Below are 27640 nucleotides of genomic sequence, written 5' to 3' on the forward strand. Positions count from 1 at the left end.
GCAACGCCGGTCTACTGCTGTTTGTGTATGAGAAATCGGTTGGAAATTTTCCTCATGTCAGCACGTTGTAGGTGTCGCCACCGGCGCCAACCTTGTATGAATGCTCTGAAAATCTAATCATTGGCATATCATAGCATCTTCTTCCTGTCGGTTAAATTTCGCGGTTGTAGTACGTCATTTTCGTGGTGTAGCAATTTTAATGGCCAGTAGCGTAGCTGAAATTTATTACAGAGCACAATTAGTCTTTCCCCTCTCTCATTCCTTGTCCCAAGATCATATTCTCCTGTAACGTTTGTGATTCTTGAATAGAGTATTCGCTATTACTAGCTGAAATTTATTACAGAACACAATTATCCTTTCCCCTTTCTCATTGCTTGTCCCAAGATCATATTCTCTTATAACCTTTTCTTCTACTCATTCCCCTACAACCGCATGCCAGTCCCCCATGACTATTAAACTTTCATCTCCTTTTACGTACTGTATTACCCTTTCAATATCCTCATATACTTTCTCTATTTCTTCATCTTCAGCTGCGACATCGGCATGTATACCAGAACTATCGTTGTCTGTGTTGCTATGCTCTCGATTCTGATAAGGACAACACTGAACTTTCCCAGTAACGGACTCTTTGCCCTACCTTCCTATTCATAACGAACCCTACTCCTGTTATTCCATTTTCTGCTGCTGCTGATTTTACTCTACACTCATCTGACCTGAAATTCTTGTCTTCTTTTCATTTCACTTCATTCGACCATACGATGTCTAGATTGAGCACTTGTATTTCCATTTTCAGATTTTCTAGTTTCCCTGTCACGTTCAAGCTTCTGACATTCCACGTCCCGACTCGTAGAACGTTATCCTTTCCTTGGTTAGTCAGTCTTTTTCTCATGGTCAGCTCCCCTTGGTAGACCCTTCTCGGAGATCCGAATGGGGTACTATTTCGGACTCTTTTGCCAATGGAGAGATCATCATGACACTTTTTCAATTATGTGTATTATATGCAGTGGTTTCAATTGCCTTCTGCATCCTCATGTCGTTGATCATTGCTGATTCTTCCGCCTTCAGCGGCAGTTTCCCACCCCAAAGATAAGAGAGTGCCCTGAACCTCTGTCCACCCCCCGCCCTCTTTAACCAGCCCATTGGCCGATTGAGGGTGACTTCTTATGCCGCCAATGCTGATTATTAATCAAAAGTTAATCAGTGGCGGGTTTCGAACCCGGGACCAAGGACGTTTTGACAACTAACCATTACGCTACCCCTAGACCGCGGGTGAACCGAGGGCAACATCCTGGATTCTATTACTTAAGAAGCCTGCAAGCCACTCACACATCTGTGAAGTTATTTCATATGCTCGCACCTTAGTTAAGAGCTTGCAATGGGGCACCCTGTCAAATGGTTTTTGGAAATCTAGAAATGGGAAATCGGCCCGCTGCCCTTCATCCATAGTTTGCAGTGTATCATCTGAGAAAAGGGCAAGCTGCATTCCGCACGAGCGATGCTTTCTAAATCCACGCTGATTCGTGGATATAAGCTTTCAGTCTCAAGAAAATTTGTTATTTTCGAACTGAGAATATGTTCAAGGGTTCTGCAATACACTAAAGTTAGGATATTGGTCTATAATTTGTAGGTCCATTCTTTTACCCTTGTTATATACAGGAATAACCTGCGTCTTTTTCCCTAGTCGCTTAGAACTTTGTGCTGCGTGACAAATGCAAGCTGCATAAGGGGCCAATACTATAGAGTACTCTTTGTGAAACCGAATTGTGATTCCATCCGGACCTGGTGACTTATTTCTTTTCAAATCTTTCAGTTGTCTCTCTACGACAGGGATGATTATTACGATGTCGTCCATACTATGTCCGATTGTCAAATGGCGGTATGTTTGTACGATTCTATCGCGTGAACGATTTCTAGAATGCGAAATTTAAAACTTCGGCTTACATTTTGCTATGTTCATCTGTCACGGGAGATGGTCAACAAGGGACTAATTGGAAGTCTTCGATCCGCTTAGAGATTTTACATAGGACCAGAATTTTCTTGGGTTCTCTGCCAGATCTTTTTGCTATGGTGCGACGCTGGTAGTTGTTGTATGCACTGCACATAGATCTTTTCACACACGCATGAATCTCTACCAACCTTTACTTGTCATTTGTGCGTTCTGTTTTGAAGCTAAAGTTGAAAGCCTCTGCTTACTCAGCACCATCTGAATTTCGTTATTAAACCATGCATGGTCTTTTCTATCCTTCATCCACTTGCAAAGCACATAACTCTCCAGACCATGATTTACAATCTACTTGAACTTCGCCCATGCGACAGGCGTCGTTGGTGCCGACGTAAACCACAACTTGCAGACGACTGCACCCTGCACGCTCATTAGCCGCAGACAAGACCACCTCCATATCTCGGATGAGGCCGCCCGACAGATCTAACCAGCGTACATTGGCTTTTTTTTCCAGCCCTGAACGCTATGTATCTAAGGGACTCTATAACACGCCTAACGTTGGAGTTCTCGATAACTAGTGAACTCCTCTCCCCGTGTGCCTGCTCGGACCCTGCTGAAACAACGGCCACATGTCCACTCACAGGGAAAATGGACTAGTCCAGACGACCAGTTTCCACACTGGCCCTCCGCCTCGAGCAACACGAACGCGTTACCACCCGCCACTGACCCTGCAGCGAGAGCGGATCCACCGCGTCGGGTACATTACGATGTGCCTCGGAAGCAGAGTCCGTGGGCAGAACAAGCGACACCTGAGGTGTCCTACGCGATGTGCCAGATTCTCCGCCACCGCTACACCCGAGCCAACAGCTTGAATGTGACTGACTGTAGCCAAAAGCGCATTCCGCTGTTTGCGAACTGCGGTTAGCTCCACCTGCATCCACACACAACATCCACACATCGTAACTAACCTAGAGCGACTACCTGAGGACGTAAATTATAAAGACAGACAGGATCCCGTATATGTAACTTTCTACCCTCCTCATCTGTCACCAACGGACGCTGATGCGTTAATGAGCTGTGTAACTGACTGTTCAGTGAGCAACTACTGCGCTACAGACTGAATGGATTTACCCTTACGAAAACGTGAGGTTAACCCCGTTAAACAGAACAACGCGCACAAAATCTGATAGGTATACTACAAGGAAAAGAAGCACTATCTCTCACAGGTTTTACATGTAATATTTTCTGCAGTAACTGGTACTTGGGTTGAAAAAGTGTTTTGGAGAAAACGAAAAGGAAGCGGACTCAGAATATCTATCATTCGTGACACGCACAAACGCAGTCTGAATTCAGTAGACTCTGTCCTTGAGATACCCCCATAGAAAGAAGACCATCGGTGTAATGCCAGGCGACCTAGGAGGCCAGGAAATTGGATCACCCCTGCCAGTACAGCGACCTGGAAACACCCGATCTAGAACGTCTCGTATAGTCTGAGCTCAATGTGGCGACGCACCATCTTGTTAGAAAACGACTATGTCTTGTGCTAGGCAGCTGTGGTAACGCAAAAAGCTCCAGCATATCAAAGTAATGGAAATTAGTGTTTGGCGTCAGTGGCCGGGAGGCCCCTTACGGAGCAGGTCCGGCCGCCTTGGTGCAGGTCTTAGTACATTCGACGCCACATTGGGCGACTTGCGCGCCGGATGGGGATGAAATGATGATGAAGACGACATAACCTCCAGTCCCTGAGCGGAGAATATCCCCGAATCCGGGAATGGAACCCGGGCACCTTAGTACAGCAGTTGGTCACGCTGACCATTCAGATATCGGGGCGGACTGCATATCAAGGTGATTCTCAGATATCAAGATGATTTTCAGAATTGATTCTTTTCCCTGAAAAAGAAAAATTAATGTGTTCAACCATCAAACAAGCCTGCAAGGCTGTCACCTATCACTTGCTTCACGGTATTGGGACTGATTGTGCCACAGGTGCGAACATTGTGTTACCACAAAGGTGGCGTGTTGCTTCGTCCGAAAATGCTACGTTGTTTAGTAACTTTCAGTTGTACTCTGAACAGCTAGAAATGTTCACAGCGAATTGCATTCGTTGTGGCTTCTCATCAGGTTTTAATGCGTGCAATAGTTGCAGTTTGTATGGATATCTCTGTAAACGTTTCCGGAGGACCCAGTGCATGGTCGCCCTAGATATTTCTAGCTCTTGCGATGCCCTCCGAACAGACTTTTGCGGTGAACGTTGAAAAGCCAACCGTTTCCGTTCTGTGACGGCTTCACTTGTTCCAGGTCGTCCAGTATGTTGTTTCACATCAACGTTTCCTCTGTCCACGAAGGTAGTTCCTTCCTATACCGTACTTGGAAGTTGCTTTTAACCTGCATGTCCGGTTTAGTCTGCTTCCGCGACCATTGTCACAGTCAACGCCAATCTAAACGTGGCTTTCCAACAACGACAAGAAATAATAAAAACAGCAATAAAGAACTTCTAACATCCCTCCCCTTCATCCTGAACAGCCTATCAGAATTAGATAACAGTCACGTCTGCAGGTACATAAGAAACTAAGTTTTCTCATTCAGCAGTAAACAAAAGCACCCTGAAGAAGGACACTTGCAACAGTGACCAAAACGTTGGTAGGTTTACATATTGACAATGCGGTCACAAACACAGAAAAATTTTATTGACTATGGTGTTAATATCTTAATTAGTTTGGGTGCAACAATTTTTGAGAAAGCTTGTAGTGGTGATACATGTGAACTCCCTTTAATGAAACCAATAGTCCAAAGCGTCATTGCTTGAATTAGTTGTAGACCATATGTTATTATGTATCCTTGCTTGATGCAATACGCATACGTTTTCGATTTTAAATACTCATATAATCCATTCCACAGTGAATTATGGGGTCCAAGCTGCCAAGAGCCAAAAATTTAGGTTCTATGCTCATCATATCTTTGAGTTTTAAGTTTTTTGGAACTCTGTTATCTTGGTGCAAGATTTTACTTATTCCCAGCCGCGGTCATCGCTGTTGTACGTTGCCACGTAAGCGCTCGTAACACATGTTTGGTGTGATGAGTTGGACGGGTGGATATTTTAACATAGTTATGTGACTCCCTTTATTGAAGACAAGAGTGCAAAACGTCAATACATGCATTAGAACTCTGGATATGTTCCCCCTTACTTGTATATTAGGTGATGTAATACACTTGCTGCAATGGCCGCAGGAATTATTCCAAGAAGGGACAAAATTCAAAAATTGTAAATTTTGATTTAACTGACTAGGTGTGTTGATAACGTATCGTGCTCCAATAACAATTTCAGTAGTATATGCAAAGTATGTCTTCTTATGTTCTAACATGAGTATGGATGCCACTTTTTAACCCAACGATCTGAAGCAGCTTATCCAACGAGTTATGAAATAAAGCTATAAAATATTCAAAAAAACTGTATCAAAATCCCCGTAACATTAAGCAGAAACTGAAAACTAAAACTCTGTTTTAGAAGAGAAAGTCAGAACGACTGAGAATCTCATGCTGGAGATAACAAAAATGACCAACAAATAATACCATACTAATACTGCTTGAAGAGAAAAAACAGGGAATAAACTTTATAAAAGACTTATTCAACGTTGATGGCATTTACAAAACTTTGTCTGATTACCAAACTTCACATCTGATCACGTCAATGCATTTTTTCCATTACTTTTATGCTTTCAATTCTTTAATGTTGACTAGTGTAGCCGAAATTGAACAAAGTGTGTTTCGAAAGCTAATTTTTGTTTTGGGTTGGGTAGATAAAGTGTAACCCAGGCCGAGTGTACGCCTAGATGAACGTGGGAGATATCCCAAAATCACCCTCGTACCGGCCGGTAGAAAAGAACTTCAACAGGGAAACCAATGCAATCATCTTCTGAAGTTTGTCACATTATTGTGCTGCCATCTAACTGGGCTGTAGGACTAGTCAGAGAGCGTGTGGCTCTAGGTTGCGCCCAACGGAGTTTGAGAAGGTCTGAGTTCATGGAGAGAACGGTTCTATATCTGCGGTTTGGTTGACTACCAAGCGATCATTGCTAGAAATTCGTGAAAATACTGTAATAAACAAAGAGCCTGTATCCAGATTCCAGAGGTGTACACTCTTTAGACCTGCCCACGTTGGCCTAATAGCTAGGCAGGCGAGCTGCTTTACTCCCATCTAAGCCAAGATGTGCCCAACCGAAGCAGGCTAAAGATACTTGCTTGCCTGTCCGTCTTCCCGCAGTGCTACACAGCGTAGCAGTTTATTCTGTACGCTTTCGTTGTAGTGTTATGAGTAGGTTTCGGAAGTTGATGAAAAGTCTTATTTCATCCGAGTATCAACAGATGAGCCTCAATTAAATATAGCTTCATTTTGCGTCGCTGCAGGCCAGAAAATGTTGGTTTTTATTTGTCCTTCTCGGCGTATTTCGCGCTTATTTACTTATTTCAGTATGAACGGTTTTATCTTTAAGTTCATCAAGTTCAATCTCTCTCGATTAGTACTGGTGATCAACAGATCACCTCTAGCGCATGTTTCCTGTAATAAGCAGAACCATCTCTGAAAGTCGAGATCCTTTACACCGAAGAACCTGAAGATGTATATTACCCTGCAACGCCAACTAAAGTATGGTTTCGGAAGTTTATTCTGTAATCTTAATGTGTTTCGGTCAAATATACCCCAGTTAGCCAATTTTAATTACTTTTTTCTAGGCTGTGTATTGCGGTTTCGCTGAATTCATTCTAAGTGGATAACATAGTTCAAAAAATGGTTCAAATGGCTCTAAGCACTATAAGACAACTTCTTAGGTCATCAGTCCCCTAGATCTTTAGATCTTAGAGCTACTTAAACCTACCCAACCTAAGGACATCAATCACATCCATGCCCGAGGCAGGATTCGAACCTGCGAACGTAGCGGTCGTGCGGTTCCAGACTGTAGCGCCTAGAACCGCTCGGCCACCAATGCCAGCCAAGATAGTTCATATAAATTTCTCAGACGCATTTTAGCAAACACATTGTTCGATTTTCATATTACGTTATTCTTTTTCCTACTTCACTCAATATTAGACCTAAAGTTACAAAGCCTACGTACTGCTAAATCGGCATACATTTCCACACGCTTACTAGCCGCTACATCTTCGTCTTCTTCCAAAACATCTATGGAGCGCGACAATAGCTGGGCAGATTTACAGACATTGAAAGGTGGCTACACTGAGCCACAGCGCCAGAGATTGCGCCAAAGAGTTTTATTCCGCCGCCTCCACTGGCAGTGCTTGTCGAGATGTGGCAGTAGTCAGTGCTTATCGAGATGTGGTAGTAGTGAGTCGGTGTTGAGATGTTGTAGTAGGGAGTGCTTGTTCCATGTTTTATGCAGTTGTTTGATGGGCTAGACAGCAGATGTTGTTCGAATGGAGATATTGTAATGATCAGAGTGCGTTTCGTCAATATATATGAAGGTAAAAAAATTCCCTTTTCTTTTTATTATTTCAGTGTCTTAAATAATGCGTCATTACAGGTTCAGTCAACAAAGCATCTGGCTTGTGTTCTTGTATTAGAGTGTAATTCTGGTTTCCTTACGCAATTATAGTATTTCTATTTTTTTAATTACTTCAGTATAAATGGTATTTAAAATTTCTTGTCTTATTGAAGAAGAACCGTGCCAGATGTGTACGTTGAATCACACTTCCACACACAGAACAGCTACATTTGTGCTTGTTTTTTCGTTGGTTTTATAGCTGCTGGGGACTTAATTAATTAATTGTATTAACGGAAATTTTCTTTCATTCTTTGTTGTTATTCTATGCAGTCAGATTGCGTACTAAAAACTAGTCAGGGCCAACCGTTTACGAGACTGCGTAACCGAACATACAGCTATGAAAAATAAAAATTATTTTCGTTTATATAATTAAGCCCCCATGCACGTGGCGACCGCTGCTTCGGATCGTCCCTTGGAATTCTTCTGATTGTAAAAATAGTAGACAGTAGTATTGTTGTAGTAATTTGTAGTTTAGTAATTGTAGTCTATATTGCATGTGTAGATTTGGTAATTGGCATTCTTCTAATGGTATTTTGCAAAATTTATTTTTTGTTGTCTTGTCTACGGGTTTGATAATTTAGTGCAATTATTTCAATTGTTCGTTAATCGTGTTTGAGGGAAGCATTTCGTGTGAATGGTATTGTTGGTGATAACGTGTTATATTCTCTGTAATTTTCGTATAGTGACGAGTTTTGTATGTTTTGTAAATGATTACGCGATCGATGAAAAAGGCAAAAATGATGAATAGTGAGAACGACGAAATTGTTAACATGGTGAACTCGCCAACACAGGAGAACAGTGTGATGAATAATGAAGTAGAAAACAATTTAATAAGCAGGGAAAATAGTCCGAAAACAGTTCAAAATTTTTCACAATCAAAAAATTTTCAGAATACGAGATTAACGACAGAAGATATGGAGCAGTTAATGAGTGCAATATTAAATTTGGGATCACAGATGGAACCAATGATAACACGGTTAGACTCCCAAATAGGAACAAGTTAAACCGAGATGGAAACAATGGAAACACAGTTTGGCTCACGAATAGGGACATGTTTCAAAAACATGAAAGATGAATCAAAGAAAGAAATTAGAGAAGAAGTACAACCGATTTTGAATGCTCACAATAATAGTTTAATTTCAACAGAAATTAGACAAGAGGAACAGGACAGAGAACAGGAAAAAAAAGATCGCGTGATAGTACAAAAAATTTCAGAGTTAAATTTACAACGTGCACACGATAAGGAAGAAATACTTGAAAGAATCGAGGAATCCGTACCAAATGACAGACTAAATAACTTAACGCAACAGTATGAACAGTTAACTACTAAATGTGACAATACCAAAACCCGAGTCGCGACACTTACGGATGACGTAAATAAACAGAAAGAAAAAATAGGTGATTCATCGGAAAGAGTTGAGGAGATTTCAGATAAACTGACAAGTCTTAGTTTAAATAGGGACAGAGATTCGGATGATACAGCTCCATTACCATTTGCAGAAACTGAAGAGTACCAGAACATTAATAAACATGTTGAAAATCAAGGAAAATTTAATGAACACGTTAAAAGGGAATTTGAGGCATTACAAAAGCAAGTCAAACAAATTGAAGGCGAAATCGTAGGCAAGGACAGCAGAAGAAATTTAGAATCACAGATAGCAGAGGGGTTTGAAGAAAATAATGTGTTTCATTTACGGGATGCAACAAGAGAGCGCCAGGCGCGTGAACTTGACAATAATCGACATTCGGACTGGAACAGTCGCGGTAGGTCTTTGTTGCCACGAGGAGAAAACTTTGACTATAAACACTTCTTAACTGTTCGGAAATTTAAGAGCTAACGACATGACATACCTACACTAGGTTTAGACCATTGACAGTTATTACACTGCATTCTTCGTGAGCAATTGAAATAGGAAGTGACACTTGACACAAGAAATACTCCACATGTATGTTTCTGATTTGCCATGATTCTTGAAGTGGTGTACACACTGTGAACTATTACGATTTATTCACTCAAAGAATGACATACATCCTTGTTCATGGATAGATCAATTTATGTACGCACTTCCACGAAACTGGCCACTAAGTCACAAACTGGAAATTATGTGCGGCTATTAAAGTCCTCAGGGGATTCACTACACTAAGTGAATATGTGCCGTAACGTGCATAGGGCCCCGAGCTGTAGTGGTGCTATTTCCCTTTTAGTTTTCTGCACCGCTGCCTACTCTTTTACTATTCTTTGCATCTGTCAAAACAACTCTTCGACTATCAATCTATCTAGAGAATCGGTAAAGAATAACCGGATAAGACTATTTTACCTAAAAGTGATTTCGGAAATTACCATTTGGACTTACTGTACCTTCAGCAGCATTCATTCGTAGTTTAAACGAAATTTTACCTGTTCATCTTCGTGACAATATTACTTCATATGTTGACTATATTCTTATTGCTAAACGTTCTTGGAGTGAGCACAACAAAATTTTGGATTCATTATTACGTATTTTTGCAAGAGTTGGCATTACAGTGAACTTGGAAAAATCCGAATTTGGTCGATCTCAGGTGAAATTTCTAGGTCACATTATTTCTACAGAAGGTATTCTTCCTGATCCAGAGAAACTAGACGCTATTCGTAATTATGCTGTTCCTACCACAAAACGTGATGTTTGTAGTTTCCTTGGTGTCTGTAATTTTCTTAGACGCTTTGTTAGATTGGACGATTTGGCCACACCTCGTTTTTGCGATCTATCTGGAAAGTTCTTTTTTAACGAAAATCGGTCGACAACTCTGTTTGGTTAGTTTGTATTCCTGATGAGTGGATCAATAAATTGATTTGGTACACACAATTCAGTTATGCACACTTTGGTCCCAGAAAATGCTTTCATAAATTACGAGAAAATTGCTACTTCAGTAATATGGAAAAACGTATTCGATCTGTTCTTGCCAAATGCAAATTATGTCAAAAGGCTAAGCCGCCAACTATTTCTCACAGAGCACCGTTGTTTCCTATCATTCTAGCGAAATTAAAGGACATGGCTGCAGTCGATTTGTTCGGTCCAGTGGTTACATCAAAATATGTGTGTTTTACACCTTTACGCAAAGCAACAGCTCGTTCAGTAACTAACGCTTTCATCAAACATTTTCTTAGAGAAGTGGGTCATGTTGATAAGGTTATATCAGATAATGGATCACAGTTTCGTTCTAAAATTTGGCTTCGTACTCTACGGCGTCGTAAGATTAAACCAATTTTCATTTCACTTTTTCACCCTCAATCTAACGCTTCAGAGAGATGGATGAAGGAAATCAATAAATTGTGTCGACTTTATTGTCATCAGAATCACAGAACGTGGGATCAGTATCTTCATATTTTTCAAAACATTCTGAATGATCTCCCTAATGATTCAACTTCTTTACCGCCTATATTAATATTAAAAAATAAAGCACCGACAAATCGGATTTCTGAAATCGTTCCTTTTCCGCCTACACGGAAACTGCGGCATTCTGAAGTTGTCAACCTGGCTCTGCAAAATATTGCATCTGCGGCTGCTAGAAGAGAGAAATCAGCTAAACGTTCTGGTCGTTTAAAAATCTTGTCAGTTGGTCAAAAGGTGTTAATTAAGTCTCATCGTTTGTCTCACAAAGGAAAAGGGCTTGTGTCGCAAATTTTTTCTGCTTTATAACGGTCCATATAGAATTCGCAAAATTATTCATGATAACACTGTTGAAGTAGAAACTCTTAAATCTCGGCGCTCTAAGGGAGTACATCATATATCGAACGTTAAAATTTTTGTGGTATGACATACTTTTAGGAAACTAACAGTTACAAGTAAACACACGGAGAGTACAAGGATACCGCGCTGTGTTTTGGCGGCGGCACATACTCAAAGCAACAGTCAAGTCTGCGCGCCGCACAAGGCAGTCGTTGACCGCAAACAATTACTTCCTACGTCACGCGCACCTACAGCTGATCGAGCGCTCAGTGCGAATGCACTGACAGCCGTAAACAAATACACAATGTAATTCCTCCGCATAAATTCAGTATAAAGCTATAGTAACTTGATAAATTATGTTATTAACGTTCAGTATTTTTCAGGATACGGTTGTACAAAATATTTAAGAACTTCAGGTAAATTCTGTGTCGGTCCGACGTTAAGAGGACCTGCTATCGAGAAAATTTCAGGAAGAATGTAATTTCGAAGAAGAAAGTAATAAACTAAAAAGGGTAACTGTTAATTGAGTTTATTTTTCAGGTAACATATTTCCACTTAGGTACGTACTTTAGACGTAATTTGCTGCTCGCGATTACGTGATTCATACTTTGTGCTAATTTCATGTTCTATGAATTTACTTGTGAAGCGACGTGCTTGCGTACGTTAACTGATTTTGACAATGATTGATTAATGAACAGGGTTGTTATTTGTATATATTATGCATCGCTTGGCTGCTATGCGTTTTCACTGATGTCATATTTTTTAATTATGTGCCTGCTGTGCTTATTTATTTAAATTATAATTGTCACCTGATTAATCGTGCTGATGTGGTTATGTATGTAGGTTACACCTTGTGATTTATCTGCTTGCGCCTTCATGTTTACTTATTAAGATTACATATGAAACATTTATTTGCTTATGCTGATATGATGCTAATGACCTGTTTATTATGTAAGATACATATTTGCTGCTTTGCGTATGGATTGCATACTTACACATATCTGTTTGGTTGTCATAACTACTCTTTAATTTGGTGTATAGAAATGCTGATATGAGGTGTACGAACATGGAGTTTAGGTCACACTATGGTATTAATTATAGATTGTTTGCTTGGCAGAGCCTCGTTGTAGGGATTGTGCTGCATCCACTTGTTGCCATTCTGTTCTCGACTGGTATATTTACTCGCTGTTGCATGTTTTGCTTACGCTCAGTGCCTTATATTTTTAAGATAAGAAAATGAACTGCTATAATTCGACGAACGGCATTAGTACAAGAAACTTCATAGAAGTCACATGAGCTGGAGGTTTTATGGAAGCTGTATAAATTTATGCTAATAGGAAGGAAGCTAACGACATGACATACCTACACTAGGTTTAGACCATTGACAGTTATTACACTGCATTCTTCGTGAGCAATTGAAATAGGAAGTGACACTTGACACAAGAAATACTCCACATGTATGTTTCTGATTTGCCATGATTCTTGAAGTGGTGTACACACTGTGAACTATTACAATTTATTCACTCAAAGTCTTGTGTGATCTTTCATACTACGTACTCGTACTTACTTACTGAGAGTTATTCAAACTAAAGGCCGTTAGAAGTCATGTATGCATTTCTTTTATTTAATGATGGACAAGGTAACCAAAATGTATCTTATAATTCATGATGAGTAGAAGATTTGGGTCAGATGGATTACACAGAGGTTGTGTGTGGACATTGTGTCTTCGGATTGTATGGGATGATGAATTGAAGTTTGCACTAGGATTTTATCTGTACTTGTTCGAGGAGACTGACTAGAGGAAAGAGTTGTTATGGAAGTGAAATGATATTGGTAATAAGGTTTATATGTATCGACGTATTGAAGAGGTATTATTGAGGTATTGAGGTTGTGTGAAGTTGATGATTATTGGAGTTTTGGTGGACAAGAGGTAAGGTAAATGACATTGATGATAGGTTTTATATGTATCGACGTAAGAGGTATTATTGAAGTATTAAGATTATGTGATGCTGATGATTATTGGAGTTTTGATGGATAAGAGGCAAAGTAAGTGAGGAGCATATTTTTTTCTTTTTTTTTTTTGTTGGTTTATATGGAACAAGGAGGATGAAGATGGCAGACTAGCACACTAAAGTGGAAGGAAGATTGTCTACACACACTTTGTTAAATCAATAAGCAGTACATACTTTTTTTTTGGAGAGAGGATGTATTTGGATATCTTGGCACACTGACAGTTGTTCAGCAACCGTACATTTGATTTGGCTTGGCAAACGTTGGTCTTGACATGATGACTATGACGTTGACTAACTATTATTGACTGTTATACATTGCTGCCACTACTACTTGATACACATGTCTAACATCAAACCTTTGACAGAATTGCATTTACACAGTTAACACTATTCAATTACACGGTAGCACTTAATGTGGATGAAAGATGAGTGAGTGTGTTTTGCGTGTTTCCCCTTCCTAATCCCAGATAATTGGTACCAACCTATCCCCTAAATATTATTTTATTTGTTTGTAGTGGCTTGCACTGACACCCATAAATATTATAGGTTTACTGATATTTGTGTATTTGTAATATTTAATATGACAATTATCTGATATCATTTGTGTGTTTACTATAATTTGTATGTTTAGTGTAAGAGCATTGATAATAATTTTGTAAAAGCAATTGTGTGTCCATTCAAACTGTTGTTCACACCTGCACCTGTTCAACATTGATGTGTGACACTTAGAAATGTTTAATTTCTGCTGATGAACTGTGTGATTAGTGATAGTGAATATTATGGACTGTTACTTGCACTTTTTCTACATGATTGGTGCCACTAGGACATGTTTAATTTCTGCTGATAAACTCTGATGAACAGTGTGATTAGTGATAGTGAATATTATGGACTGCTGTCTGCACCTGCTCAACATTGCTGAGTGCCACTGATGAAACTGTTTCTACTGACATAATGTCACTCGTTGCTGTCTGCACCTGCTCAACATTGCTGGGTGCCACTATTGGAACTGCTTCTACTGAAATGATGTTACTTCTTGCTGTCTGCACCTGTTCAACATTACTGTGTGCCACAGATGGAACTGCTTCTACTGAAATGAAGTCACTTATTCGTGTCTGCACCTACTCAACATTGCTGGGTGCCACTAATGGAACTGTTTCTGCTGAATGATGTCACTTGTTGGTGTCTGCACCTGTTCAACATTGCTGGGTGTCACTAATGGAACTGTTTCTAGTGAAATAATGTCACTTGTTGGTGTCTGCACTTGCTCAACATTACTGGGTGCCACTAATGGACTGTTTCTACTTAAATAATGTGACTTGTTGCTGTGTGTACCTGCTCAACATTGCTGGGTGCCACTATTGGAACTGCTTCTACTGAAATGATGTTACTTCTTGCTGTCTGCACCTGTTCAACATTACTGGGTGCCACTGATGGACTACTTCTACTGAAAAGATGTCACTTGTTGGTGTCTGCACCTGCTTAACATTACTGGGTGCTACTGATGAAACTGCTTCTACTGAAATGTCACTTGTTGGTGTCTGCACCTATTCAACATTGCTGGGTGCTACTGATGGAACTGCTTCTACTGAAATGTCACTTGTTGGTCTCTGCACTTGTTCAACATTGCTGGGTGCCACTAATGGAACTGCTTCTGCTGAAAGATGTCACTTGTTGGTGTCTGCACCTGTTCAACATTGCTGGGTGCCACTGATGGAACTGCTTCTACTAAAATGATGTCACTTGTTGGTATTTGCACCTGTTGACCATTGCTGGGTGCTACTGCTGGAACTATCAACTACTTGTTTTTTTTTTTTTTTTTTGAATCATTGAAAGCATTTTATGTGAACATTTGTATAAACTGATTTTTTGTGTATTGTGTAAACTACACTCCTGAAAATTGAAATAAGAACACCGTGAATTCATTGTCCCAGGAAGGGGAAACTTTATTGACACATTCCTGGGGTCAGATACATCACATGATCACACTGACAGACCCACAGGCACATAGACACAGGCAACAGAGCATGCACAATGTCGGCACTAGTACAGTGTATATCCACCTTTCGCAGCAATGCAGGCTGCTATTCTCCCATGGAGACGATCGTAGAGATGCTGGATGTAGTCCTGTGGAACGGCTTGCCATGCCATTTCCACCTGGCGCCTCAGTTGGACCAGCGTTCGTGCTGGACGTGCAGACCGCGTGAGACGACGCTTCATCCAGTCCCAAACATGCTCAATGGGGGACAGATCCGGAGATCTTGCTGGCCAGGGTAGTTGACTTACACCTTCTAGAGCACGTTGGGTGGCACGGGATACATGCGGACGTGCATTGTCCTGTTGGAACAGCAAGTTCCCGTGCCGGTCTAGGAATGGTAGAACGATGGGTTCGATGACGGTTTGGATGTACCGTGCACTATTCAGTGTCCCCTCGACGGTCACCAGTGGTGTACGGCCAGTGTAGGAGATCGCTCCCCACACCATGATGCCGGGTGTTGGCCCTGTGTGCCTCGGTCGTATGCAGTCCTGATTGTGGCGCTCACCTGCACGGCGCCAAACACGCGTACGACCATCATTGGCACGACACGTCTCCATTCGTCCCTCCATTCACGCCTGTCGCGACACCACTGGAGGCGGGCTGCACGATGTTGGGGCGTGAGCGGAAGACGGCCTAACGGTGTGCGGGACCGTAGCCCAGCTTCATGGAGACGGTTGCGAATGGTCCTCGCCGATACCCCAGGAGCAACAGTGTCCCTAATTTGCTGGGAAGTGGCGGTGCGGTCCCCTACGGCACTGCGTAGGATCCTACGGTCTTGGCGTGCATCCGTGCGTCGCTGCGGTCCGGTCCCAGGTCGACGGGCACGTGCACCTTTCGCCGACCACTGGCGACAACATCGATGTACTGTGGAGACCTCACGCCCCACGTGTTGAGCAATTCGGCGGTACGTCCACCCGGCCTCCCGCATGCCCACTATACGCCCTCGCTCAAAGTCCGTCAACTGCACATACGGTTCACGTCCACGCTGTCGCGGCATGCTACCAGTGTTAAAGACTGCGATGGAGCTCCGTATGCTACGGCAAACTGGCTGACACTGACGGCGGCGGTGCACAAATGCTGCGCAGCTAGCGCCATTCGACGGCCAACACCGCGGTTCCTGGTGTGTCCGCTGTGCCGTGCGTGTGATCATTGCTTGTACAGCCCTCTCGCAGTGTCCGGAGCAAGTATGGTGGGTCTGACACACCGGTGTCAATGTGTTCTTTTTTCCATTTCCAGGAGTGTATTATGTAAAGTCACATGTATGAAAGAATTTGTATTGCTTACTGTATTTTATATATTAGGTTATTGAAAGGTCAGTGCAAAGCCAAAATTTCATCTAGTTATGTGATATTTAATTATTAATATTATCTTTTATTTTTGTCTGTAATTTTTTTCTCTTCTTTGGACGAATTTGGTGGTATTTTCACCACCAATGCTGGCAAAAGTACCATCAAATTCTGGCCCTCGGAGGAGGGGCATATGAAAGGTGGCTACACTGAGCCACAGCGCCAGAGATTGCGCCAAAGAGTTTTATTCCGCCGCCTCCACTGGCAGTGCTTGTCGAGATGTGGCAGTAGTCAGTGCTTATCGAGATGTGGTAGTAGTGAGTCGGTGTTGAGATGTTGTAGTAGGGAGTGCTTGTTCCATGTTTTATGCAGTTGTTTGATGGGCTAGACAGCAGATGTTGTTCGAATGGAGATATTGTAATGATCAGAGTGCTTTTCGTCAATATATATGAAGGTAAAAAAAATTCCCTTTCCTTTTTATTATTTCAGTGTCTTAAATAATGCGTCATTACAGGTTCAGTCAACAAAGCATCTGGCTTGTGTTCTTGTATTAGAGTGTAATTCTGGTTTCCTTACGCAATTATAGTATTTCTATTTTTTTAATTACTTCAGTATAAATGGTATTTAAAATTTCTTGTCTTATTGAAGAAGAACCATGCCAAATGTGTACGTTGAATCACACTTCCACACACAAAACAGCTACATTTGTGCTTGTTGTTTCGTTGGTTTTATAGCTGCTGGGGACTTAATTAATTAACTGTATTAACGGAAATTTTCTTTCATTCTTTGTTGTTATTCTATGCAGTCAGATTGCGTACTAAAAACTAGTCAGGGCCAACCGTTTACGAGACTGCGTAACCGAACATACAGCTACGAAAAATAAAAATTATTTTCATTTATGTAATTAAGCCCCCATGCAACATGTCGTAACATACACAAGGTTTCCGAATGAGACCTTAGTAACTACACTACTGGCCATTAAAAATGCTACACCAAGAAAAAATGCATATGATAAACGGGTATTCATTGGACAAATATATTATACTAGAACTGAGATGTGACTACATTTTCACGCAATTTGGTTGCATAGATCTTGAGAAATCAGTACCCAGAACAACCACCTCTGGCCGTAATAACGGCCTTGATACGCCTGAGCATTGAGTCAAACAGAACTTGGATGGCGTGTACAGGTACAGCTGCCCATGCAGCTTCAACACGAGACCACAGTTCATCAAGAGTAATGACTGGCATATTGTGACGAGCCAGTTACTCGGCCACCATTGACCAGACGTTTTCAGCTGGTGAGAGATCTGGAGAATGTGTTGGCCAGGGCAGCAGTCGAACATTTTCTGTATTCAGAAAGGCCCATATAGGACCTGCAACATGCGGTCGTGCATTATCCTGCTGAAATATAGGGTTTCGCAGGGATCGAATGAAGGGTGGAGCCTCGGGTCGTAACACATCTAAAATGTAACGTCCACTGTTCAAAGTGCCGTAAATTCAAACAAGAGGTGACCGAGACGTGTAACCAATGGCATCCGATACCATCACGCCGGGTGATACGCCAGTATGGCGACGACGAATACACGCTTCCAATGTGTGTTCACTTTCCAAACACGGATGCGACCATCATGATGCTGTAAACAGAACCTTGATTCATCCGAAAAGATGACGTTTTGCCATTCGTGCACCAAGGTTCGTCGTTGAGTACACCATCGCAGGCACTCCTGTCTGTGGTGCAGCGTCAAGGATAACTGCAGCCATGGTCTCCTAGCTGATAATCCATGCTGCTGCAAACGTCGTCGAACTGTTCGTGCAGGTGGTTGTTGTCTTGCAGACGTCCGCATCTGTTGACTCAGGGATCGAGACGTGGCTGCACGATCCGTTACAGCCATGCAGATAAGATGCCTGTCATGTCATGAGGCCGTTGGGATCCAGCACGGCGTTCCGTATCACCCTCCTGAACCCACCGATTCCATATTCTGCTAACAGTCATTGGATCTCGACCAACGCGAGGAACACTGTCGCGATATGATAAACCGCAATCGCAATAGGCTGCAATCCGACCTTTATCGAAGTCGGAAACGTGATGGTATGCATTTCTCCTCTTTACACGAGGCATCACAACAACGTTTCACCAGTCAACGCCGGCAGCTGCTGTTTGTGTATGTGAAATCGGTTGGAAATTTCCCTCATGTCAGCACGTTGTATGTGTCGCCACTGGCGCCAACCTTGTGTGAATGCTCTGAAAAGCTAATCATTTGCATATCACAGCATCGTCTTCCTATCGGCTAAATTTCGCGTCTGTAGCACGTCGTCTTCCTGGTGTAGCAATTTTAATGGGCAGTGGTGTATTTATTAATAGTCAATACAGAATTCATAACGGATGTTCTCGATATAGGCTGTGAGGTAACTGCTAACAAGTAAAGCAATCGGTAAACCGTCTTCCGAACATTTCAAAACGTCGAATCTACCTTCTATAGGAAATGTACGCATGGTTTTGTGCTAAAATTTGGAAACATGGCGAGAAATGCAAACCAGAACATAAATGCCGATGTTGGCCAACCCTGTTGGTTGCGCTGTGTTTGACCACGAAAGGCACCTTTGCAATGTCTTCAATGCATTTCAGGTGTCAGTCGTGATCAGAGCAGTTCTCTGTGTAATTGTGAGTGGATTATGTCGGAACTAAGTGAATTCGACCGTGGGCACATTGTTAGTGCTCGTTATATGGCTGCTTCCATAACTAAGATAGCCTAACTGTTTAGTGATTCAAGAGGCACCGTGTGGAAGATTGATACCGCGTAGAGGGAAAGCGGAAAACACCACCGCTAAGTGACAATGCGGACGAACTGTGTATTGAGCGATCGCGACGGTCGGTCTTTGAAAAGGATTTTGACGAAAAATACGTGAACATTAGCATCAAAAGTCAATGCAGAAATGAATGTCGCTCTCGCTAACTCCCTTCAGCATCATGAACAACATGAAGGGAACTCTAGAAGCAGGCAACCGCAGGGCAAGCTGGTATTCCAAAACCACTCATCAGTAACGCAAAATCCCTTAACAGGAAAACGTGGTGCCGAACCCATAAAACCTGGTGTATGGAGCAATGGAAGAAAGTCATTTAGTCGGAAGTGTCCTATTTCACACTGTTTCCACATCCTGGCCGAGCTTAAATTCCGAAAGGGCTTTTGTTGATGATTTGGGCAGTCATATCGTGGTAACCCAAAAGACCCATGCATACTCTACAAGATCGCATTTCTGCCAATGATTATGTGACCATTTTGACTGAGCAGGTTCAACCCATAGTACGATGTTTGTTCCCTAATGGTGGTGCTGTGTTCCAAGAAGACTGGGCTCCTGTTCATACAGCTCACATAGCTCAGGATTGGGATTGTGAGCATGAGGATGAACTGTCGCATCTCCGTTTGCCATCAAGGTCACCGGATCTTAACGTTATTGAGCGTTTAAGGTCTACTTTGCAGAGAAGGGTGTGTTATCAAAATTCACCATCTTTAGCGTTACCTGAACCTGCCGCTATTTTGCAGGAAGAGTAGTATAAGATTCCCTTGAAAACTGTTCAGGACCCGTATTTATCCATTCCAAAATGACTGGAAGCGGTTTTGAATGCCAACAGTTTACCTACACCTTATTGGGTGTGTTCAAATGTGGGTGAAATCTTATGGGACTTAACTGCTAAGGTCATCAGTCCCTAAGCTTATATACTACTTAATCTTAACTATCCTAAGGACAAACACACACACCCACGCCCGAGGGAGGACTCGAACCTCCGCCGGGACCAGCCGCACAGTCCATGACTGCAGCGCCCTTAGACCGCTCGGCTAATCCCGCGCGGCCCTTATTAGGTTCAAATGGTTCTAAGTACTATGGGACTTAACATCTGAGGTCATCAGTCCCCTAGCCTTATTAGGCATGGTAAGTTGTTGTACGAGTAATTTTGGTGTTTCCACATTTTAGTTCACCCCTCTACGTACAAACGCCTCCATTAACGTAATCTTTGATACTTCGTTGTCATCTCGTTGAGATCGTGTGTTCTGCAGGTGTTCTGCGTCTTCCCAACGCGATATTTCGACGCCGTAACTCGACATCTTCATCAGGTGTTCGCCTGAACATCTGGTGAAGACTTCGAGTTACAGCGTCGAAATATCGTTGGGAAGACGCGGGTCACCGGCTGAGCATCCGATCTCAACGAGACCTCCAATAATATTTTGAACCTCCTGACCCTACGTTTTGAGTTTTTTTCTTTCTAATTGCCAAATAACGTCAAAAACTACTTTTCTTCTTAGACAGATCTGATTTTCACACTGTTAAAGAAGGGTTGTTTAATGAAAACTATTATATCAATTTACATTCTTCTTTATACACAACATAAGCTATTTCTTTGTCCAGGTATTTTGAAACCTACATCATATTTCACTTTCAAATATCTCTCTCTTGTGGATGAGCACTCATAGGAAAAATGTCTGAGTCCTCCAGGAACCTTTGCAACGCTTCACGAAAGCAGAGGAAACAAAAAAAATTAATGAGAAAAAGGAAAAGCACAAACCAACTGCTACAACATGTCACGAGAACAGGTTAATGTCCTCTGTTACTGGACGAAGTCACTAACGTCAACGTCAAAACTCTCTTCCTGATAAACCTTGACGTTGACGTCCCGCTCAGTTAATGGCCTACTCGAACGCCACCATTGAAATTATGTTGTGATGTATTTTGACTTTCTGTGTCGTCGAGTGAGACTAGACCTTTACTATGCTTAACCTGTAGTCCTCTGCTAACAGTTCACCGGTTGTACGCTTTTCCACGAACTGGACTGCAGGTGTGCGATTCATTGACAATTCTTTCTTTCTTTTTGGCATCTGGGGGGTATTCTCAGAGGCACATATTTTTCCAGAGACACCGAGCATCCAAACACGTGTGACAGCTGTACTTCAGTCGATGTGTAGAGTGAAATCTTCCGAAACTATGAATGTCGCAAGATGTGTACTGTTTCCAATTGAGATCATTTTGAAAGCGCCGTTATGAATATATTAGTTTCTTATAAAGTTTAAATGTGGCACACATTTTTCCAGAGACACCTAGCATCCAAACACGTGTGACAGCTGTACTTCAGTCGATGTGTAGAGTGAAATCTTCCGAAACTATGAATGTCGCAAGATGTGTACTGTTTCCAATTGAGATCATTTTGAAAGCGCCATTATGAATATATTAGTTTCTTATAAAGTTTAAATGTGGCTGCGAGAATCTTATTTGAAATTCGTAGTCCTAGTTTCCTATTTTCCGTTCTGATTCAGCAATTTTGACACAAGCATCGGACATCTGAAGAGTTTAGCTGGAGAGTGACAAATACGATATCGTAACGTTATCGTTTTGATGTACTGAATGCCATGTTCGCAAATGATGAAACGTTACTTACAACTTAGTTCAGTTGGACATTCGTTTCTTATACGTCTCTGGCGTAAAGCCATAATGAGACCGTATGAACACGACATGGTATCTCCAAGAATTTCTTTCTCGTTGTAAGAGACGTGTTCTGAAAGTGAAGACACACGAGTAACACGAAACAAAGAAAGCAGAAGATACGAGCAAAATTATTCGCCCTCAAAATGATCTTCTTCAGAAGCAGTACCCTTTATGCAACCTTCATAGGGTTTGACGGTTTCATGCTATATATCGACGGAAGTACAGTTGTGGCATGTCTTTGGATGCTCGGTGTCTCTGGAAAATGTTGCGTCTGACACTATTCTTCTCAATAAGGAAGAAAGGAAATATATGGAGGAACATGGCGCCACTTAGCCAAGAAAAATGGCTCAAATGGCTCTGAGCACTATGGGGATTAACTTCTAAGGTCATCAGTCCCCTAGAACTTAGAACTACTTAAACCTAACTAACCTAAGGACATCACACACATCCATGCCCGAGGCAGGATTCGAACCTGCGACCGTAGCGGTCGCGCGGTTCCAGACTGTAGGGCCTTTAACCGCTTGGCCACCGCGGCCGGACTTAGCCAAGAAGCTGAGCACACTACGGCTCTGTACAAAAATCCTGAAAGTGTGACAGCAACCGTTTCTAGGCTGCCTCGTAGAATCCGGTATTGACAGTTTGACCTTCATGTACAAATTTCAAGAGGTTCATCCTACCACTTTATACAAATGATTTTAACAACATCTTGATAATGGGGTTTGTGAGTCGTATGGGAAACTAGTGGACAGACTCACGATCGAACTGGTAGTTCCTGATGTTTTGATTTGTCACAACAATTAGCAAAAAAGACAGCATTGGATCTACGTATCGATGAATTCGCCAGCAGTTTCCTTCATTGATTATTTCTGTTCTGCAACCACTCTAGAGGTTTGCGAATAATGACGTCAAAACTCTCTTTTTCTGAGCTTCAATTTTTCCAACATCAACACCATAGATAGTCTCCAGTTTGCGCCAGCAGGCTTCACAGTTACCGTTCTTGTCAGTCGTTGTGCTTATTGACAGTTGGCCTGAATCTGGTACGCCACCAGTAGTTCCTTTCCCTACCCAAAAGGTTGGAACACAGACGCTTCTGTCTCCTACTATTGCACCAACGTCATAAGTGTTTCAGTTATCGTCTTTGGATTAGATGTTCATGCCGTGCACTACGAAATGGATCTTTATTTTTACGGTGTTCGATTGGAAGTCGCAGGTAACTCTTTGTTCGTCGCTTCAGGTGCACACGTGCACATCAATTTTCAAAATAATCAGACATTCAGCTCTCGCTCTATTCGACGAACAATTTAGAAACACGTTGCACGTTTCGTCTGTGTATGCTCAGAGTGTTAAAGCTAGAGTTAACCTGTCGTTCAGAACTTCCTTTCCTGCCCTTGAATCCACTCCGCCTACCGAGGAAGCAACACACTGTTGCAGTTTCAAACTCTTACTCATTTCGCGCAACAGGACTAAACTGTTCCGCAACGCCTGTTTTGCAACGTGCCGAGTCCTCTGGGTCCAAGACGGATTCGAAGAACTGTCTACGGTGTGGTGAACGGTATCGCTCACATGAATTTCTTCAAGGACGGATGGAGAAAGTTTACCGCCGAAGTTTGCCTTTGTTCCTTGGTGCGCGTTCTTTGTTTGTATCTCGTTCGTTTCACGCATAAAGGCCAACATGACTACTTTCACGACCATTCGCTACGCGTCATAGACGGTCTTCGTCTTCTGTGCTCTCCCTTCAGCGTTTATCTTTACTATGGCTGCTCCATCACTGTAAAGAGCTGAAAGGCAACATCTTTCATACGAACGGTGTATTTTCTCCACAACCTCTAACTCATGTATATAGTGAGTGATAATAAGTCTACGTTTCAGTGTTCTAAAATCAACATAATTGAGTGCCAGATTAGTAATCCTAGTATTCGGAGTGCCGTTTCCGTCTATTCCCTAAAGTTTGTTACTTCTTAGCAATAGTGTGAGTGAAAAAACTGCAGCAGTGCCATATGGCACTGATTTCAAGTTAAACTGGATAATAAGGAGGTAAAGGAAACCAAGAGGAAAACTCGGAAGTGAATTAAATTGAGGGGGCGCAATAAAAACTTTAAGATTAACCGATGACATTATAATTTTGTTAGAGACTGCAAAGGACTTGCAACATCTACTGAATATAATCTATAGTGTCCTGAAAAGAGGCCATGTCAAAAAAAGTACAACAGATGTAACGCAACGTAATCGAATCAAATCAAATCAGGCGATTCCTAGAGAACTGTATTAGGAAATGGTACGTTAAAAGTAGAAGGTGTGTTTTGCTATTTGTACAGCAAAGTAACTGATGATGGCTGAAGTAGACTAGACATTATGGGCAGATTGACAACAGCAAGAAGAGAATTTCCGAAAAAGACAGATTACTTAAAATCGAATACAAATGTAAGTGGTGACAAGTCTTTTCTAACGATATTTTTCTGGTCTCGAATGAAAAACAGCCCACAGTTGCACTAAATTATGTTTATTTTAAACCTCGACCATGGTTGCCGCTATAATAACATACCTTTTTCAGAAGTCCTAAAAAATGATCAAAATATCGTCTAGACCACTGAAACAATCTGGACATAAACTACAAAATTAAGTAAGGGATGACATATTACTTACATACACACTAATAAACAAAAAATTTCTTAGCCCAGTGGCTGCCTCAAGGCCAATAAAATAACTTCAACAGATATAAGCCTGTCTCGAACATAAATAAAATTACTTATGGCACCTTCTCTGCCTCGTGATGACTGGGTGTTGTGTGATGTCCTTAGGTTAGTTAGGTTTAAGTAGTTCTAAGTTCTAGGGGACTGATGACCACAGATGTTACGTCCCATAGTGCTCAGAGCCATTTGAACCATTTTGAACTTATGGCACCGTATGTGCTCCGCCACTACCACTGTTATACTGGACGCACGGTTGTCGAATGTGCTGCACCCCGCGCATCATAGGTGGCGCTCACCACAGTGAGATATGTCTCACCGTTTATCAGGCAACTAGTCAATATGTACGACAATAAATTAATAACAAACCTACATGTGCAAATGACGGACCGTTTACTGTTAATACGATAATACGAATGTCCAGCAGATGAAATACTGTTGCATACGATCATTAGATTGGTAGAATATTAACAATTTCATATAACAAAGTTTGTCGTATCACTATTTGGTGCATGATTCAGAAACGAGACTCTCATATGCAAATATAACTTCAGCTTACATTATACGCTCCACCAGCCGACCGTAGTCGTTGTACATAGCCACACTACCAATGATTGACATTATTTCGACGTCTAGATCCCTTGTGCATGAGTGCGGTAACATGGCACAGGTTGACAAAGGGCACATAAACATATCTGTCTCAACACAAACCACTGTTAACACGAAAGCAGCTCATGACTCTTTATGACAAATCTCTACTGGAGCATTGTCCTAAAACATTAGTTTATCTCAAAAGATAATCATACAGTCATATGGCACAATCGAGTATCTACTAGTGCCTATCTGCTCCGCCCAGTACGGGCTGAAAACCTTCAAGGAAGCTGGAACTTTTCAAATAACACTGATCGTTCCATAAATTCCTACTGTCAAACTTTTTGTGCTTGTCTATCTGCACCTCCTCCAATAAATCTAATTTCATGCCCTTTGCTTCTTTACACAACAGTTCGGTGTCGCTAACAGGTTGGGGCGTATGTCTTTCGATAATATGCTCAGCAAACGTTGACCCATTCTTATTCATACCCACCCTCGACGGCATTTGTTCTTTATGTCTTATGGCTATAGACCTACCTGTTTGCCCTATGTAATACGCCGGACAATCATTACATTTCAAGTTATAAACTCCTGATTGCAATAGCTTATTATAATATGGTGCGCGGGGTGCAGCACATTTGACAACCGTGCACCTAGTATAACAGTGGTAGTGGCGGAGGACATACGGTGCCGTATGTAATTTTACTTACGTTAGAAAAGGCTTATGTCTGTTGAAGTTATTTTATTGGTCTTGACGCAGCCGCTGGGCTAAGACATTTATCATTTATTAGTGTGTATGTAAGCAATACGTTATCACTTACCTAATTTTGAAGTTTATATGTAGATTGTATCACTGGTCTAGATGTTATTTTGATCAGTTTTAGGACTTCTGAAGAAGGCTATATTATTATAGCGGAAACCATGGTCAAGGTTTAAAAAAAACATAATTTAGTGCAACTGTGGGCTGTTCTTCATTCGAGACAATTTCGTAACGGTTGCTGTTGTCGCTGCCATGATTAAAATAATGAAATATTTTTTCTGGAACGGAAGAGAAACGTGTACAATAAAGAATTCAGAGAAGAAGACAATAGAAGCTTTTGAAATGTGGTGCTAGAGCAAAATGCTGAATATTAGATGGCGATATCGAACAAGTAATGCGGAGCCACTGAGGGAAACTGGGGAGAAAAGAAATTTCCTTTGCGACTTCACTGAAAGAAGGGACAGGTTGACAGGACACATCTCGAGGCATCAAGGAGATTTGTTAATGATTAGAAGTGATGGACGGAGGAGGGGGGACAAAAATTATAGTGGGAAATGAGGCTTGTCTACGATAAGCAGAGTGAACTGGATGTGGTCTGCAGTGGTTATGCAGAGATGAAGCTAGACTGGCTTGGAGAGCTCCATAAATCGAAGCGTGGAACTGAATATGATAGGAACAACAGTAGGGGACATGTGGTCAGTTTCACCCCAACATGATGTTACTGAACTTGGGTCCCGTGGCCGTCAAGTAATAGAGCGTGCCCTCGTGAAGTATCACGATAAAAAATACAAGATAACCCGGCTGAAGCGCTCTCACCCCCAGGTGCAATGATATTGCGGTCGACTAATACACAGCTCTCCCAGCCGATGGTAGGTTTCCAGACATTGGAGTGTCTCATAGACGTCCGCAAGGGGCAGAGATGTACAATCTCTTCTTTCAGCCTGCCTACCCGTATCTCCGCTGCAACCATTAAAGCAGCTCAATCTGCCGCAACCGAGACACAAGAGTACATGTGTATTGAAGCACAGTGTTTAAATCAGACCAACCTGGGTTTCCGCAAACCCGGTAACCTTCACGGGACCCGTCCAGTGTGCTGCATCGGTAGCGCTATCAGTCCGAGACTAGCTAGTTATATGCTTGCGTAGATAGTTTCAGTGCAGCTCACTTAGCAAAACGGTGGGAGCAACAAAATGAACAAACCAAACTTAAAGGAGATCGAGGAGAAATTAACAGTTGGGAATATGTGCCAGTCACGAAATAGGGCCTAAGTCCAAAGGGGAAACGTCTTCCTCTGTTTATGAGGCAGCTTCAGCAAATCGGTAGGCGTCTTGCAATGCTAGGACCTTAATTCTGTGGTTTTCTTCCAATCTTTTGTGGAGTAGATGGTATCTCATCGCCACACTCTTCTATTGTCAGCCATATAGCTCCCCCATTTTTGCTTCTTGAAGCCATTCTCAAACGGGAGTTTACAAACATAGCTGGCCATCCTTACCTCTCTTTACTCAATAGAAAACCTACGCTCCCGTCACTCACCTCAACAAGGTGCAAAATATCTGGCGGATAACGGAGCAACAACAGCATACCGATGGA

Source organism: Schistocerca piceifrons, chromosome 2 (assembly GCF_021461385.2).
Source record: "Schistocerca piceifrons isolate TAMUIC-IGC-003096 chromosome 2, iqSchPice1.1, whole genome shotgun sequence".
In the NCBI taxonomy this organism is placed as follows: Eukaryota; Metazoa; Arthropoda; class Insecta; order Orthoptera; family Acrididae; genus Schistocerca; species Schistocerca piceifrons.